Source organism: Dipteris shenzhenensis, chromosome 29, assembly GCF_047967505.1.
Source record: "Dipteris shenzhenensis isolate YYH24624 ecotype China chromosome 29, Dip_SZ_1.0, whole genome shotgun sequence".
Lineage (NCBI taxonomy): Eukaryota > Viridiplantae > Streptophyta > Polypodiopsida > Gleicheniales > Dipteridaceae > Dipteris > Dipteris shenzhenensis.
In genome coordinates, this window is record NC_141624.1 from 32,804,176 (window position 1) to 32,822,917 (window position 18,742).

The following is an 18,742-nucleotide window of genomic DNA, read 5'->3' on the forward strand; positions in this document are numbered from 1 at the left end:
TAAAGATCATAGGTCATTCAATGTTGTTAATTTGACAAGTTAAAGGCAATACCAAGTACTCAATTATTACATGTGATGTTATTGGGCAAAAGGGATCAGAGTTTTTGATGAAGTTCTAGAGTCTCAAAGTTTCCTATGTAACCTAGGATTGAAATGCTATAGCTGATCTTAGTATATCAAGCCTTTTATGTCCTGTTAGTGAGGTCGATCTTACCATTTTCAAGTAGTCTGCTTTGGAACCGTTCTTGTCATATCTCAAAAACTAGACTATCTTTAAAATGAATCTTGTCATAGACATTTTGCATTTGGAAAGACAAATGTGAAATTGTATTTCAATATACAAGAGAAAATTAAGATGGCAAAGGAATTCTTCAAGGAATAGCTCCAAAGCAATCTTTAGTGCACCAGTTAAGTATGGTTTTGTGATTCACTTGTAATATTCTAGATCCATGTCACTAATTATATCATATCAGGATGTCAGTGAGTGTCACAATTTTCATTATGCAATTGCGACACTCACAATGCACCTGCCAATGCAAATCATTCCTAAGTCATAGTGTCCTATCATACATAGTACATTAAACTTAATAAGACAAGTTGTATGAGATCACTTTTGTGAATTTATAGCACTCTTGTAGTATGCGTCTCTTGTGAGACTTACATTTTCTACTAACCTATGGATGCAAGTACCAAAGACTTTGTCCTTTCAATCCGAGAAGTGCAATTTGCCATTGTATGCGCATGGAAATGAAGCATAGTCATGCCCTAGTAATGGTTCTGATTGTGAAGAAGTCAAAGTGATGATTGTGATTCTATTGGTAGGTGTACTTTTTGTTTGGGATTCAAAGATCAAGATTAGTTTAGTCAGCTGAAATTTTTTTGACTAGTTGAAAACATTTTTCAAGGAATATTCCATATCAAAAGATCCATGAAACCATTGAATGCCATCCATTAGGGCCTAAATAGGGTTTGAACCAATGATGCACTAAGTAAATAGGCTACTTGGTGGGGTGTTTAGTGTCACCATCAATTGGAAGCCTATCATGATGATCATATGAATTCTCCTCGATATTTATGGGAATGTTAAAAGCCTCCCTCAATTCAATGTGGTTTAGTGGCACAATCTAAGTGAAAAGAATGTCTAGTTCACTAGTAATCATGGAGTTTAACGTCTTAAAGAAAATTCGTCTTAAGAAGAGAGGTTGCATGAGTTCATCACCCTTACTTCTCTCAAAGTGAATCAAAGTTCTACTAAAAGTTTAGCTGCCATCCATTTCACCTTCCACATTTTTTAAATGCACTACTATGGTACCATGGCAAGGCCTTTTATTTGCCTCATCTCTAAAAAACTTCCCATCAACACGTTCCATCACTTGACAAATAAGGTTGATGGGAGGCTGAGGGGTGTTAACCTCAACATCTTATTGAGCTTCAATTATCCTCTTATGAATTTGACACACATCATAAAGCTTACTCAATTGTTCCTCAATAGTAGCGAGAAAGAGATTCAGTGGAGGGGTTTTTTCTATCTAGTGAATGACAAATTTATCATGGGGTGATGATGAATAACTTTGATTGAGCATCTCACATTATTCCAACATGATTATAGCTTTGGGCAGCATCGTACAAGTGACTAGATGATGGAAACTCAATGAGTTTACGGTCACAAACAATTTCCAATGTGATCTCATTAGCTTCATCATCCATCAAGTCCCTAGGCGATAGATAAATACCTTTCAAGGAGTAGATGGACCTACTTAGAGAAGTAGAAGCAATCACCACGGACTATGCATTCAAATCCCAACCTTTGGACCAATGAGAGGCCACCTTAATAGTGAATTCAAGAGAACTCACTACCAAGTTTGAGCACTACCTACAACAAAGGAGAGATTCACAAAAAGCTCTCAAGGGTTATGTTCATTAAACATGAAAGGGCTATGAAATAATGAGTAGATTGGATCGGTTCTAATAAGAAGAGACCGAGCCACATTACAGTCATGCACACAAGTGGAAGACTAAGATATGAGAGGAAACCTTACGATATGAGGTGGCCCAATGAGAGAATTTTGTGCGGACAACGGTTATGTGTCCACAGAGCATAGTTGGCCAAATAGATTCTAATACAATTATGAGGAACCTTTTTCATCTATGACTTCAACTCAAATCTATCCATCGTGAGACGTTGAAGTGCTATGGTCTTGGTCATGAGAGTGCTCTCAAGGGAAGCAAGAACGGAAGAAGGAGAGAGAGAGAGATAGAGAGCCACAAGTTTTGGTGGGTGCAGAACCACCCTAATCTTCTTTTTCATTCATTTATATATGTGTTTGAGTATTGCACATAACTGGGGTAAGGGCACAGTGACCTTTAACCCCCACAACCTCCCACTTAAAGGACAATGTGCCTTTAAGGGAGAACAACTAGTGAGCATACTATCCAATGCCCATCAATACACGACAATACTCAAACCGCTAACTAGGTAGACTCTTCGTCAGCATATCTGCAGGGCTATCATCTGTATGAACCTTGACAAGCTCTATGCGCTTGTCCTCAAGTACCTTCCTGCTGATGAAATGGTACCTGACCTCAATGTGTTTGGTCTTTGCATGAAAGACCGGATTCTGTGCTAGCTGAATAGCACTCATGGAATCACTATGCAATGTCGGTACACCTGTATGAATCCCCAAATCTCCCACTAGCCGATCAAGCCATATAGCCTCCTTGCAACCCTCTGTGGCTGCAACATACTCAGCCTCTGTGGTAGACAAAGCAACGCACTTCTGTGCACAAGACATCCACGACACTGCACCACCTGCAAAGGTGAACACATAACGAGAAGTGGATCTCCTACTATCCACATGCCCTGCATAGTCTGAATCTGTGTACCCAAGTACACGCATGTCTCCTTTACCAAAGCAGATGCACATCTCCTTGGTACCCTTCATGTACCTCATGATGCACTTAACTGCCTCCCAATGCCTCTTTCCTGGATTAGCCATATACCGGCTAACAACTCCCACTGCAAATGCAATGTCTGGTCTAGTAGCTATCATAGCATACATAAGACTCCCAACCGCTGATGCATAAGGAACCTTGGCCATCATGGCCCTTTCCTCCTCTGATTTGGGACTATCTGTGTGACTCAGTTTCACATATGGAGGCAATGGAGTACTCACTGCCTTCCCCCCCTCCATATTGAAATGCTGCAATACTTTTGTAACGTACTCTTTTTGTGAAAGCCAAAGGAGTTTCCTACTCCGATCACGTGTGATGCACATACCAAGAATATGACCTGCAAGTCCCAAATCCTTCATATCAAAGGCCTCATGCAACTTGGCCTTTAATGCATCTAGCTCATAAGTATTCTTGCTAGCCAATAGCATATCATCCACATATAGTGCCAGGATTATCAGGCTATTATCCTTAGCCCTTTTAGTGTAGAGGCAGTGATCAATTTCACTCCTTCTAAAACCCTGGGACCGAATGAAAGCATCAAACTTCTGATACCATTCTCTAGGTGCTTGCTTAAGACCATAGAGACTCTTCTTCAGCTTGCAAACTAAATGCTCTTTGCCCTTTTCTTCAAAGCCTTCCGGCTGCACCATGTAAATTTCCTCATGCAAATCCCCATGCAAGAAAGCTGTCTTGACATCCATCTGCATAAGCTCCATATCCTCTACTGCCACTAGTCCAAGCATGCATCTAAGTGTGGTCATCTTCACAACCGGAGAGAATATCTCATCAAAGTCCACACCCTTCCCTTGTTTGAACCCTTTAGCAACCAAACGGGCCTTGTACCTAGGCACATCATCACCTGTGACCTTCATTTTGTAGACCCATTTACATGGCAATGCTTTCTTTCCATGTGGCAAAGAAACCAAGTCCCAAGTCTTATTCTTCATAAGTGAACTCATCTCTGATTGCATAGCATACTCCCACTTGCGTTGATCCTCGCGCATCATAGCCTCTCTGTAGCAAGAAGGCTCCCCGCAATCAGTAAGCATCACATAGTCTACCCCTGGAACAAACCTATCAGGTGGTCTAGACACTCTAGATGATCTTCTCAAGGGCATTTCAGCTTGCTATCCCACCTGCATATCAGCCACATTTGGCTCATCATTTCCACCAATAGATGATTCGTCATCTACCCTTGATTGTATACCTGTGGGAGTACTTGGTGGTACCATTTCTTGCACATTTGGTGCATGGACACCTTGCTATCTATCAACATATGCAGGTGGATTCACATCCTGGAAAGTGATTCTCCTCATTTCCACATCCCTCATGGGTGCCTTATGCATCTTCTTGTCATTGAAGACCACATCATGGCTACGTATGATCTTCTTTGCTTCTGGATCCCAGAGACGATAGCCCATCTCTCCACTTTCACCATAACCCAGAAAGATGCATTTCCTAGACTTAGGATCTAGCTTCTTTCGAAGCTCTTTTGGCACATGTGCATATGCCTCACACCCAAATATACGCAAATGAGAGTAAGAGGGCTTCTTGCCACTCCATGCCTCTTCAGGAATACCACCATCCAAACTCTTACTAGGTGATCTATTGATCACATGCACTGCAGTCTTCATTGCCTCAGCCCAAAAACCACCAGAAAGACTTGCATTGGAAAGCATGCATTGCAACCTTTCTTGAATGGTACAGTTCATCTTTTCTGCAACTGGATTTTGCTCTGGAGTACGAGGGGATGTGAGCTCCCTCTTAATCCCACGTGTATCACAGAATTGCTGAAAGTCATGAGAGAGATACTCTCCACCATTGTCAGTGCGTAGGCATTTAAGCGTTCTACCTGACTGATTCTCAACCAAGGCCAGCCATTTCTGAAATACCTGGAACACATCACTCTTCCGAGCTATAGCATAAGCCCACACTTTCCTAGTTGCATCATCAATGAATGTCACATAGTATTTAGCCCGGCCTAATGACCGTGTAGGCATGGGACCACATACGTCTGAATGCACCAAATCAAGCTTTTCAAACTCTTTCTTTCCCCTTCTTTTATGGGCTGATTTAGTCTGCTTCCCATAGAGACAATGCTCACAAAATTCAAAATCAGAGAAACTCAAATGCGGTACATAACCCAAACGGCATAAGAGTTTCATTCCATTCTAGCTCATGTGCCCCAACCTGCAATGCCACAAAGAAGTGCTTGGCTGCTCGGTTATTGCAACAACATGATCAAATACCCCTGATACATATAAGGGATACAATGTCCCACACTTGGCACCCCTGGCCAAAAGCATAGAGCCCTTCTGAATTTTCCAACTCTGAAAGCCAAAAGTGGTGTGAAAACCAGCATCATCTAGCTGACCCACTGAAATAAGACTCTTGGTCAGCTTAGGCACATGTCTCACATGTTTCAAAACAAATGCAGACCCATTGGCAAAAGAAAACTTTATGTCACCTGCTCCCACTATGTCACATGCATAGTCATTTCCAAGATGCACACAACCTGTCTTTCCACTGTCATAAGTGGAGAACCATTCCCTATGGGGAGTAACATGGAATGAAGCACCAGAATCCAAAATCCAATCCTGGGAATATGCATCATCTGAAGTGGTAAGCAACTCTGCAAATAAACTAGACATGAAGAGAACATCATTGTCACTATCATGTGTGACTGCATTGATCTCCTCGATCTTCACTTTTCCTTTGTCCTCCCTTGGACTCTCTTCCTTTTGATTTGCACCCCAATTTGCATTCTTTTTCTTATCCTTTTGCTCTCTTTTCAGCTTGTAGCAATCCTTTTTCATATGGCCCTTCTTGCCACAATGGTAACACTCAATGTTCCGTGCCCTGGATTTGCTACGAGACTTCCCTCTTTCTTGGGACTTCCCCCTGAACTGTGATTTGCCCCTTTGCACATTTAAGGCTGCATCCTGCTTGTTGCCATCCATAGACTTTCGTATAATCTCCTCAGCCAACAAGCTACCCACAACATCATCAAATTTCAGTACTCCACTAGGTGCAGAGTTACTTACAGCTGTACGGAAGGTATCCCATGAGGATGGCAATGAACATAAGAGAAATATTGCCTTAGTCTCCACATCAAAATTCATCTTCTGAGCCTGAAGCTGGCTAAAAATAATATTGAATTCATTCAAGTGAGAAGCAATGGAGACCCCTTCCTTCATCTGCAACTCAAACAACCTCTTCATGAGGTAAACTTTATTAGAGGCAGTTTCCTTCTCATACGTGGCACACAGTTTCTTCCACAAATCTTCCGTAGTCTGCTCATTTACTACTTTGAAATAAACTGACTCTGCAAGATGAAGTCTAATAGTAGACTTTGCTAATGCATCCAACTCATTCCAATCATCCTCAGACATATTTGCAAGCTTAGCTTCAATCCCTGCCAAGGGTTTAATTTGCTTCTTTTGAATAAGCACATCCCTTATTTGTTCTTTCCACAAAGAAAAGTTTGTCCCATCAAACTTTTTAATGCTGAAAAACTCCTTTTCAGACATGGAAGAGGATGCCATGATGCAAATAAAGCAAAATCCCAAATGCTAGTGCCTGCAAGAGAGAATCACAACAAATACCAGGTGCACCCAAATGTGTATGCCACAATAGACTGAAATATCACCAAAACTCAAAGCTCAAAGCATCAAAAGATGCATCTGACTCATGTGCATATACTATGCATCCATATGAGCAAATCTGGCCCAAAAGAAAATGCCAATAAGTGCCAAATGACTCAAGCATAAACACCGTCCACTGGCATATGCATCAATAATATCTCATCCAAGAGAGCATAGCACTATCAGTGCATCACCTGCAATGTGTCAAAGCTGTCCCTCAACATAAAATAGCATCCATGTGCAAAGCGTCCATAAAAAATAGCATCCCACAAGGCAATTTGGGCCTATCAGCGCATCCAATAAGGACCGTAATGCATCCAAATGCCCTATAAATCATCCATTGCAACCCAACGCACACCAGGAATGAGCGCACACTGCTCAAACTGCAACCAGAGTGATCTACATAAGGTATGCTCAAGAAATCATAGTCCCACGGTAATGACCGCTACTGAAAATAGAACCTGAGATGCCTCAAAACATGGGCACCATTGCATAATCAGACTTAGCAAGAAAATTTGCAAATATCTCTCTTCTGCCAGAACTCCAAAATCCCAACCGATGAGTGAGAAATGGGAGTCAATACTTATCCACTGCCATGTGGCATAAATCTAAGGTTTCAAAACCTTAGAATGACAAATGCATAACAGAGAGACGAAATCGAATACACAGAGATCTATAACTCTGAAAATCCTCCACCGAATCGTGCAAGAACTGACAGGTAGGGGTTTTTGGGCGTCCGGAACGCAATGGTTTTGGAAACCGTGGTCTCAATCACTGGGTCCAACACACGGACTGAAAAACGTTTTTGGAAACAGAGCTGTTTGTAAACTCCACCGGAGTGCGAATGATGAGCAACATAGAAGTTTTAGGACCTCTTGAGTTTACCGGAACTGACAGATCTGCAAATGGTTGCTCCAAACTTGAGTTCCAACACTCGGGCAAAAAACGCAGGAACTGACACAGTGAGTCTGAAATCCAATGAAATGATCCCAGATTCAAGAATGAAGGTGTTTCCAAGCTCCTAAAGTGAAGTGGACACCAAAAGCAAGCAATAGTTGCCTCTACAAGTCAATATGGAGTCTTTGTCATCGAACGGAACAGGAAAAAGCTCAAAAAACGACTTTTTCTTTGAAAACTCTTAACAAGCTCTCAAAACCACTTCGCAAAGCCAAAGTAACTTTTCCAAAGGTTCCTCCAAGGTCTCTGCACACTCGGATGCAAGTAAAGTCGCCCACAAAGCTTCCCACAGAGCTTCTTCTTCTTCCCACAGAGCTACTGAGCTTCAAGCATTCACGCATGCTCAGCTAGATCACACGAGCTCTGATACCAGTTGAGAGTGCTCTCAAGGGAAGCAAGAACGGAAGAAGGAGAGAGAGAGAGATAGAGAGCCACAAGTTTTGGTGGGTGCAGAACCACCCTAATCTTCTTTTTCATTCATTTATATATGTGTTTGAGTATTGTACATAACTGGGGTAAGGGCAGAGTGACCTTTAACCCCCACAGGTCACTCATTATGTTAATGTATTATGCCATTACCATTATTTTCAATGAAATACCGTATTGAGTCATTGATACACATACTTTTTATGTCGATAACATTAATGCAATTAAATCTCTTAGTGCATATCTAATAAGAATACTTTTCAATTATTTATAAAAAGACTTTTGCAGGTCTCTCAACAAAGGGATTCACACATGTACAACACGTTATAATGAGTTAAAATCTAGACATAGTTAGAACTTGAGAAAAATGGTTAGGCGTTTTCACGCAACGAACCATCCCTTTTGCTCGAGGGATAGCAACATTTTGATGGTACTAAAGAAACAAAGCATTGTCCACCTAGTGCAAATCCACTTGGTATGAGAAGTCTGTTGCATTTGAAAGGGAGAGAGAACAAACTAGAGATATAAAACCGAAGGGCATGAAACTTAGATATCTATTTCGATGTCTTGTTGTATTGGAGCTCCATAAAGATTGTGCATCTTTCAGATCTTCAAATAGCTAAGACAAAATATCAGCTATGGCCAAAACATAATAGTGATGATGTTTACATATGGTTGTAGATCTTCCACACGAGCCCCCCCCCCTCAATTCGTAGATGGTTACATATGAGATGGCTCCATGGATCTCGTGTAAGAATGAGAATACTAGGTAGATAAGGAATAAATGATGGTCAAAACAATGTCTATTAGATATGGAGCATCTTTTAGAGACTCATTCAATAATGATGACAATTTTTTAAGCTTAAAGAGCCATGATTGGCATAATCTATTATAAGCTAGTGTTATAATATATTAATCATGTCATTATTATTGGGTCACCTTCATAAACAATTTTACCTCACATAAGTTTTGATTAATTATGTATGGTACCATATTTTACCATTGGTCATCCAAGAGGGCTTGATTGAGGGTTTGCATAAAGTCATTTTCTATTCTAGGAGCAATTGTGAGGTAAGCAAGCATGTGTATATATTCATATATTGTTTGTTTAATTTACATTTAGGTATTAATTTGACTAACCTGCAAGCATGTGCACTATACAAGCAGAAAGTCTCAAAGAACGAAATCTATATGAGTTTCTAAAATGATACTAGAGTGTATAGAGCTGAAGTTTGATGGAAAAGGAATTGCCAACCAAGTTTTTCAACATACAAACCATATACTTGTGCATCTTATGGATGAGATGTTTCTTGCAAGCATGGTTGCTTGTTGATGGATGCTATTTTTGAGAGATTTATGGAATTCATCTAAACATGCCACATGATTTGTTAGATATGAAATTTGAGGGGACAAATGGGTGCCAAAAAGATGCTCTATCTACTCAATTGTTTTATCCAGATTCCATGCTAGAGAATTATTATAAATTGGAGCCACATCTCTAGAATTCACCAGGTCCATTGCACTCAAACCTCTCTTCCACTCCTCTCATTGTAGTTCTAGAAAATTGCATGAGCTTGGGATCTCCTTTCTTGTCCTCTTACGATGGAGAGTCCTCAAAGCTATGCTAGCTTGGCGAATCTTGTTCCAAATCATCTACACGTCATGTATTATTATCTTTGATGGATTCATTTGCCATGTTGAGAAGAAGCTTGATCCATTTGCCATGTTGCCATATTATTATTACCTTTAATGGATTCATTTGTCATGTTGAGAAGAAGCTCTAGCACGATTAGAGGTGAATTGACTCCAATATTTGGGAATTGAGTTGGAAAAGAGAAAAAGGCACATATGAAAAGCTGAATCAAAAGGATGCTACGAAGCACATGGAACGTTGCAAAGAAGATGTGGAAAGAGAGGATTATTGAACTGCAACAAAGGACATATATATCCATAATTTCTCCATAAGTTTAAGTATCCTATTAATGTATTCTTACATATTGGAATCATCAACTAGAATATGACAGACTTTTACTAACGTTGTAGAACATCTATTCAAGATATGTGTACTTGTCACTATAGCTTCTACCCAAAATGTCTTTGCCACATTCTAACTCTTGAGCATGCATCTAACCATCTTTCCATTTTGTTGAGGTGTATATGGCAATGTACAATGATGCACTATACCCTTACTTTTCAATAAATCATGAATACATTCAACATTATTCATCTCCTCTATTATAATTAATGTTCTTGAACTTGTCTGCTAGGGAGTTCCAAACATGTTGAGACACCTCAAATTTTTCTCTCATTGGATTAACCCATGCATGTGTAGAAAAGTCATCAATAAAGGTGACAAAGTATTGGAAACCTCTACAAAGCCAAGTTTTGCAATTGTGGAAATTAAAATGCTTGCCCATGATAGAAAGTTCACAATGCATGCACTACACACATTCAAATTTTGTAAAAAACTCATACAATAGATATTAAACCAAATCATGAGTATATTGTAGAATCCAAACTAGTGAAACTTGAACAAACTATTACTGTATGTTTCCAACAAGCCAATGAAGAGACCTCTGCTACCCCAAATTTTCTCCATGAACCTTAGGGAGAGGCTTAGGTAGGGTAAGTTAGGTAGGAACAAATGTTGGAGAGGCATAAGAGCTGAGGGGCAACAATATAGGGGATGGAACAACCCTTGGATTGGTCGATTAGTAGCAATACATCTGTGTATTAGTCAACTAGCTTGGTTGGCTAGCCGATTGGCCTATATCAATTTAAAGGATCCTTTGTAGAGGTGGTGTTCTCTTATAAGACTTACAAAAATTGAGCTCATCCCGATGGGGCTTGATACTTTCTTACAAGACTTACAAATATTTTTGCATAACCAAGATAATCTATACAAAAAGCATTCAACCAATCTGTCTACATGACTAACTTAGCCATGATACAATAACTCTCATTCAACCCCTACATATAAAATGCCTTGGTTGACACTACTATCATGCTAAAAATTCAAAACCACATGTGTTTTATGCATGTAGAGACCTTGTCATGTCACATCGCATGGCCAACCCTAAATATCTAAAATCCTCATATGAGATTTAAGTCCCTAATAAGGTATGGTTGGTGTAGACCCAAAGTGAAGCTTATTGCTATCAGAATCCTTTCACAAGATTACCCATCTGGTGCCTATGAAAGGAATCCAAGTGTTTTTCCACTTATATACAATACAAAATGGAATAGACTAGGGAGGAAAGAGTTCTCTATGAGATGTCTGGTGGGTGAAAGAATTCTACAATAATGCAGGGGGAAAGAGTTCTAGATGTCTAGTGGGTATAAGTGGCTCACACAGCAAAGCCAATTCTCAAAACAAAATAGGCACTTCATAACCTTTTTGCATCCGCATGTGCGTGTGCGCCTGTGCATGCACGTGTGCATCTGTGTGTGCGTGTGCTTCCTTGCGTGTGTGTGTGTGCATGTGTGTTTGTGTATGTGTCCCTGCGTGTGCATGCATGCATGTGTATGTGTGCGTGCGAGCGAGTGTGTGCGTGTATGCATGCATGCATGGATGTGTGCACGTGTATGTATATGCATTTGTGCATGTGCACGTGTGTGTGTGTATACGTGCGTGTGTGCCTGTGTGTTTAGATTAAAAAGTCCCATCAATAATTGAGCCATTAAATTAATTCCATCAATTGGATAAAAAGTAAAAACAGGAGAACATATAAGAAAAAACTGTTTGAAACATCTAAGTTGAAAAATGCAACAACTAGAGTTTGCAAAAATTTTCACAAAAATTAAGAATTTGTAATAATATTGAGTTTAACAAACACAATATTAAAAAAAGATGTGGAATCCTCACGTACTCCAGGTTTTGAGGTCAAGGTCTACTTACTTGCCACCATCCAAACAAACTAGGTGTAAGAACATCATAGTTACGTTTGGGTACACAAGTAATGCTTGTTTTCCTAGGCTTGTTATCACTTCACTTAGGAATATAGACAACCATATGGATTCTTAGATAATTAAAAGAAGTTTTGAGTCACAAGTGGAGTAAGGAGCGAATGAGTGCACGGGTTGAGAAAGGATTCGACGAGATATGGGAGGATTAGTGTGCTTAGGTACGTAAAAGAATAATTCATAGTTGGGAAAGTATACATGCGTGTGTGTAAGAAATAAGTGTGTGTGTGAGATACATTTACTAATCAAAATTATTGTGTGTGTGCGCGTGCGTGATCTATAGTGCACATAACACACCAAGTTCATTAATGGGTTATTATTCATTATTTATTTAGGTCTTATGTGGTAGGCTCATATATGTCCATGTAACTCGGATTTATATCTACAACTCCCTCATATGGAGGCTAGTATATGTCCATGCAAAATCCATCATTGGGTTATGTATTTAGTGTCAATTTAATCTTTGTATTGTGTGCTTGTATATGCCTGCAAATTTTATGACTCCTTTGATGAATGAAGAGAAAACAAGGTGCACAAGAGGTGAATCATGTCATCTCTCTCTCTCTCTCTCTCTCTCTCTCTCTCTCTCTCTCTCTCTATACAACTCCACTCCAAGTCACCATATAACTTTGCTCCAACACAAAACTTCTCTGCTTCAACCTGTACATCTCCATTTTACTCATGTAGTTTCCCCCCCTTAGCCTGTATAGCTTTGCTTTAGCTCGCAACCGAGGTCACTCCCACCACCACTCTAATCTAGCTTAGTCAACGAGGCACAGGGGACTCCCCCCATTTTTCTCACTCAATTTCAAAATGGGTTAACCCCCAATGCAACGTAGAGGTTAATTATAAACAAAGGGTACCTAGGAAGGGCAAACATGGAGCAGATGGAAATCTCCAAAATGATGGCTTTTGTTGCTTCAACCTCAATAGGCAGATATCCATATTCTATCATTGGTTTTGCTCATGTATTGATCCTCTTTGAGAAGACATACCACTTTCTTCCAAGGAAGGATGTGAGGAGGCAAGGGTACTATGCAAGGAGGGAGGAGCACTATGTTTCTAGATAGGGGGGCAACAACACATCTGGTCTAGCTTGCATGGTGCACGTTGTACTCTTTAGATGTGGCCTAATAGAGTTTTCCTCAGCTATAGATTTTCGATGACATTGCATACTCAATTTTTCTTAAGCAACAGTAGGCTTTACCACATGGTTCTTTCCCTTCTAGAGATAGATGTTTCCATGGCCATTTGAGACTCACATGTTCGACTCACCATGGCCCTATTCAATGACATTAGTCTCCAAGGTTGGCCAAGACTCATCTAGTTCCATAGTGTCATATGGACCTCTCTCGATGGAGGACTAGTTTGAGAAGTAATTGGTAAACTAATGTTGTTTAGTAGTTGATCTCTAGAGAAGTATACCACATCAATTTGAGAGCATACATTGAAGTAGGCTCTTTCCTACACCTCTGGCTGTGGTGAGTCCCGAAAGAATGTGTGCAAGATGTCGTTCAAGATGATGATACTTTCATGTCCTTTCCAATAGCAAATAGGCGTTATGCTTTGGGCATGCACTCCAAGCCTGTTTGGCACAAGTTGGGGAACTTAATTCAACCATTCCTCCAGATTTCTCATCTTTAGGTACAAGATAGACTGGAGAACTAGAAACTTGTAAGACCAGAGATTGGTTCCCAGAGCCTTCCAATAATAAAACTAACGGCATCAAGAGCTTATCAGCTACTACTCTCCCGCCAAGGATACAACATCATGGCAATGAACTTTTGTGGCTGATCAATAAATCTCATAAGATTATTAACAAATCCAAACTACCACTTTGAATCCATGATAATCCTCATAGAGGGCAACAATGAGGACAAAAGGAATGCACAATAGAGAATAAGAAGCTATGCAAGACTAGAGGGGAAGGGAGGGCACAAGGGCAAGTTGCTAAGGAGGGATTGAGAGAAATATGGGAACTAATAACAAAGCTTGTCCTATGAGGTGGGATGTTGAAGGAAGTGATAATTAACACCCCTAGAAATGCACTTTGGAAACTTTACATACTACGTTGTTTAATGAAGCATTAGGTTTTTTGAAAAAAGAGCATCATTAGCCTCTATCATTTTGACAACTAGCTATAGCAATGGATGAAAATGGAGGGAGGGGAGGAAGTGAAAATTAAGGGGGTGGCAAAATCCTCACCATCCTAGATGAGTACAGGTAAACAACACAATCAACCTAGATCAAATCTATCATGACTCAACCTCCCTTACCTAACCCAATCTAGTCAAGATTGACTTGACAAACCTATCTTCTACACCTCAACTAGATAATCGGCCTATTAAGTGCACATGCATGCAACAACCCCAAACCTAGAAGTGGGGCGGTTGTGTGCAACTCTAATCTACTCCAAGCCACCTCAAAATGAGGTATTTCATAACCAATTCCATCTGCCTACCCACATCAACCCCTAGATCTACTAACCCCTTCTCCTCATTTGAGGGGTCACAAGTGGGAGAGTAATATCAGACAGACGTAAATTCGCAAAAATTATATTGCAAAATGATTTAAGGAGACATTTAAGATGGTACTAAGACGTATACAACAATTATCCATGGAGGGTTTGGGGGAAGAGGGAAGACAACCAGCTTCGCACATGCAAAGGTTTGTCTAAATATTTTGAACCAACAAAGGTTGCTCCATAGGTAATACGCACTAAACTATCGACTTGGACTCCACAATGGCACAATATATCAACAAGAATTCTCGAAGAAATGCAATTGATGGGATGGCACATGTTAGCTTTAAACCTCGTGGGTGCATGGCTTGTGCCAAGTGGCGTGATTGCATGCAGCCTAGTTTCTCATCTCTTCACCGACTTGTTGATCGACGGGCCTCTGGCTCTTGCACTTGTGGAAGATCATCTCTGCCCTTGACTTCCCAGGCTTTGGAGGTCGAAGACGATTGGCTCGTAATGCTCACGAGCTGCTAGCAATTCTTCTCTACTTATGCACGGAGAAATCTGTGATGACAGTTATCTTACCATCTCTGGCGTGTGTCGCTATTATTCTGCTGTGTGTTGTGAAGGTGACAAGTTGTGTGTGTGTCACAAGCTTGTCCTCTATATTCTCGTCCAACTGTCTGTAGGTGGTTCTAGGAGTTTCTCTTAGTTGTGACCTGCAACAAGCCTGGTCGGGCTGAGCAGACATTTTGTCAATTGTATCTATGTTGTCCCAGAGAAGTTTTTGGCTTGATAATATTTGATAATAAAGTCGCCATCCTTTTCATATGTGCGCGCGTAATCTCTGAAACCTAACAGCACACTCGAAACTGAATTTGTAGTCACCGATGTGCATCATGTCCTAGAGTCCACTGCATATGAACAAAATCATTTAAATCCCATACTTGGGAATGTTTCTTCAGATAGATCAGATTTCTATTAAAGCCAGATTTCTATTAGCTTTATCCTCTTGCAAGGAGAACCTCAATAAGAGACGAGATGCAGTTTTGAGAGGCTGTTCCATTTTCTTCAGCTAGATACCATAGACACTCCTCTTTCTCTATAGCATCTTTGTATGGGAACCTAGCATTGAGAGAGACACCTTGAGTTAACACGGGATGGAGGTTAGCTTGGATACCATCAGATTTTGAATTATTTGAGCATACAGCCAGGTCAACAGAAAAACAAAGCACTCGTAATAATTAAAAAGTTATAAGGACCTCTTTAAAGAGCAAAGTAATGAATAGAACATGTGTGATGGTTGTCCTCTTGACAGGCGGGAGGCAATTCCCTTGAGAAGGCTACGTTGCATCAATAGCTGCATCCATCATGATTATTGGGAACTCAATCAGGGCCAATAGCCTGAAAACACGAAGGCCATGCTGCAATAGTATCGTACAAGGTACTCTTTCCACATGCCTTGTATGTACGAGACTGGAACAAACTAACTTTGCAGGTGGTGACAATGGTATTAGCAACGAAAGTTCACACAAAACAAAAGAAACAGCAATAACGAAAAGAAAATTCAATATTTTCATTCCAACTGAATCAAATTCTCGATGGAACCTGTTATAACCATGCCCCACTTATGCCTTCCTCAATTATCTAGCGAAAACCCTGAGCCATAGACCAGTGAGATGAGCTCAAGTTTAATTCTATACCATAAAGGTGTAGAGAATGTAGCCACTGCCATGTGTGCAAGAATTGCATTGCCAAACCTGCAGGACAAACCTTACCTTGATGAGTGTCTACAATTAACAACTTCTTGCATAAGTGATAGACCGTGCTATAGCTATTTTTACAACATTTAAAAGGTCGGCAATGAACCCCAGTGACAAAAGACCGATAAGAAATTGCAGGTTTTCAAGCAGTCTCACACCTGAGAGACTCTTAACGAATTGTTGAAGAATGTATCCTTTAGTTTAAAAGGATGCTTGGACCATGTAATGACTGAAAGCATACTGTGAAGCCCATGCCATTTTTGGTGATTAGGCTGTCAGTGGATGCTTCAGGACAAGGAGGGCGGTGGATGCTTAAGGACATTCTGTTATAGAATAGATTTGAGCAGATTATTTAGCAGAGTTATGTTTATTTCGACCCCTACAATTCCACATCCTTGCTAGAATCGATCATACATTTAAAATCCTTGGACAGGCATGTGAATGCAAGGTCTTCATAGCTGAAAATCATACACTGACGAGAATGTGGAATTTAGGTTCACAAACACACCAAAAAGAAATCCAATCCACTGGACAAAAACAAGTCAACACCCCAGGAGTATCAAAACAAAAACACATTAGTATAAAGGGAAACCATTCACATTTGGACTGATTCAAAAGGTACTTTGCGCTGGAGGTAAGCAGGGTTTGGAGGTCTGGGAAACGAGATATAAGGGTAGTTCTATAATAATTTACTGGCTCCCAAGTGTGAAGTATCAAACACCTCTTACAGCAGCGCTAGCTGTGATTGGGCATACAAGAGTAGCATATCTCAAGAGACAGCTCCCAAACGGTGACATGTCACGCATACCTACGCTTATGAGGATGATAGGCAGCAATAAGTGATAATATATCCCAACCAAATATTATGGATAAGTGCAAAAATGTTGTCCAGCAAAATACTTCTCCCCAGTAAGTATGCTTCGAATGAACGTTAGAAATATGCTTCAAAAACGCAAACTAGTACAGAGGATCCAACCCATTGAACAAAAGTAGCAAAGCATCTATATATTTCCTCCTCGTTCCGGTCATGATACAGATGGATCTGACAAAATTTTTTTTTACAAATTATCACACACACACATACTGCGGTACTTAAGAAGCTTAAATACACAATCATATTAACAGATAAGCACCCATGACGCAGTGTGCACGACAAGGATAACAGAAATTCCCTCTCACGTTTGCAGAAATTAGCCTATTCTGCAATCAGTTTCGATATTATGCCAGGTGGCGAAATCTATATCTCTTGCTTCCATGCTAGATCAAATAACAAACAGAAAACACAAAATCTTTATGGATCAGGAAGTCTCTCTTTCATTGAGATTGTGATGCAGTTATTTACCTCATTTAGAGGAACTTGAGAAACTGAATTGAAGCAAGAGGCATTTCCAGGGCAGCTTAACCCTTCCCCTGCGGAACATTAGGATAGTCCTTCAAGGCGACTCACTGCATTAGCCATAACCCTTACACCAGAGTAGTCCTTGATATTGTGTGTTTTGGTCATCAGCCTAAGAAAATATAAGCTTGAAATCTGCCTGAGCTCGTATACGCGAAGGCCTCAAGCGTGCCCCTCCTTTCGCCGACCCAACGGCGCTCCAATCGCAGAGAAACGTGCGGGAAAGGGGAAGACGGATGCTGAAGTCGTCCATCTATCTGCAGACCAACAAGTTTATCTGGAGTGGGAGATGAGGACCATAACGGGGCTAGAAATGCAGCAATCTTCGGAGTCACCAGAGAAGGCGGCGACGAGGACGAGGAGGCAATAGCGAAGGAGCTGACCGAGGAGGAGGCAACACATGAAATCGAGAGGCATGATGGGCCGAGCAGGTGTGGTTGCAGAAGAAGATTTGTGGAAGAAGAAAATGGGATGTGGGCAAAACGAGGGATGGAGAAGTTGTTGTTGTGTTTGGTGAAGAAGGCAGTGGAAAGAAGAAGAAAATGAGAAGTGGGCGATCTGTAGAAGATGGAAGGGATGAAGAAGAGTAGTAGTTTTTGGAGAAGAAGACAGTGCAAGAAGAAAACTTTGGTTTGGAGAAGAAGACAGTGCAAGGAGAAAATTTTGTTTTGGAGAAGAAGACAGTGCAAGAAGAAAAACTTTGGTTTGCAGAAGAAGAAGACAGTGCAAGAAGAAAATGGGAAGTGGGCGATCTGGAGAAGATGGAAGGGATGAAGAAGAGCAGTAGTTTTTTTTTGGGTTTTTGGAGAAGAAGAGAGTGCAAGAAGAAAACTTTGTTTTGGAGAAGAAGACCGTGCAAGAAGAAAAACTTTGTTTTGCAGAAGAAGAAGATAGTGCAAGAAGAAAAAATGGGCGATTTTGTACAAAATGCAAGGGATGATGAAGAGGAGGACGGTGGCAAAATTGCTTAAAAAAGTTCAGTTGATAAGAACCAACCCATAAAGCACCCTCACCCTTTAAGTACATAATATAGTCAATCACTCCTCCTCATAGTACCCTCCAATAGGAACAAGTTTGGGTCCCATTTCTCTTCACATAGGTCATCACATGTATTTCTATCCTATTCCATGTGCTCCCTCTCACACATCTATTCCTCATGACACATTTACTCCCTATGACA

At 40.5% G+C, this 18,742-nt stretch overlaps 2 long non-coding RNA genes across 3 annotated transcripts; one reads left to right on the top strand and one right to left on the bottom strand.

Moving 5' to 3' along the window:
* Positions 1-15,324: 15,324 nt before the first annotated feature.
* On the bottom strand, positions 15,325-18,358 carry LOC147882728 (uncharacterized). Of its 2 annotated transcripts, none has more exons than XR_015543896.1 (3): positions 17,509-18,358; positions 15,696-16,163; positions 15,325-15,528 (listed from the first exon to the last, which is right to left on the bottom strand). It is a non-coding gene; the product is annotated as an uncharacterized LOC147882728 (long non-coding RNA). The 2 variants fall into 2 exon arrangements; XR_015543895.1 differs by having other exon boundaries at positions 15,666-16,163.
* LOC147882729 (uncharacterized) lies at positions 18,023-18,442 on the top strand. Its single transcript, XR_015543897.1, has 2 exons — positions 18,023-18,154; positions 18,350-18,442. It is a non-coding gene; the product is annotated as an uncharacterized LOC147882729 (long non-coding RNA).
* Positions 18,443-18,742: the final 300 nt, after the last annotated feature.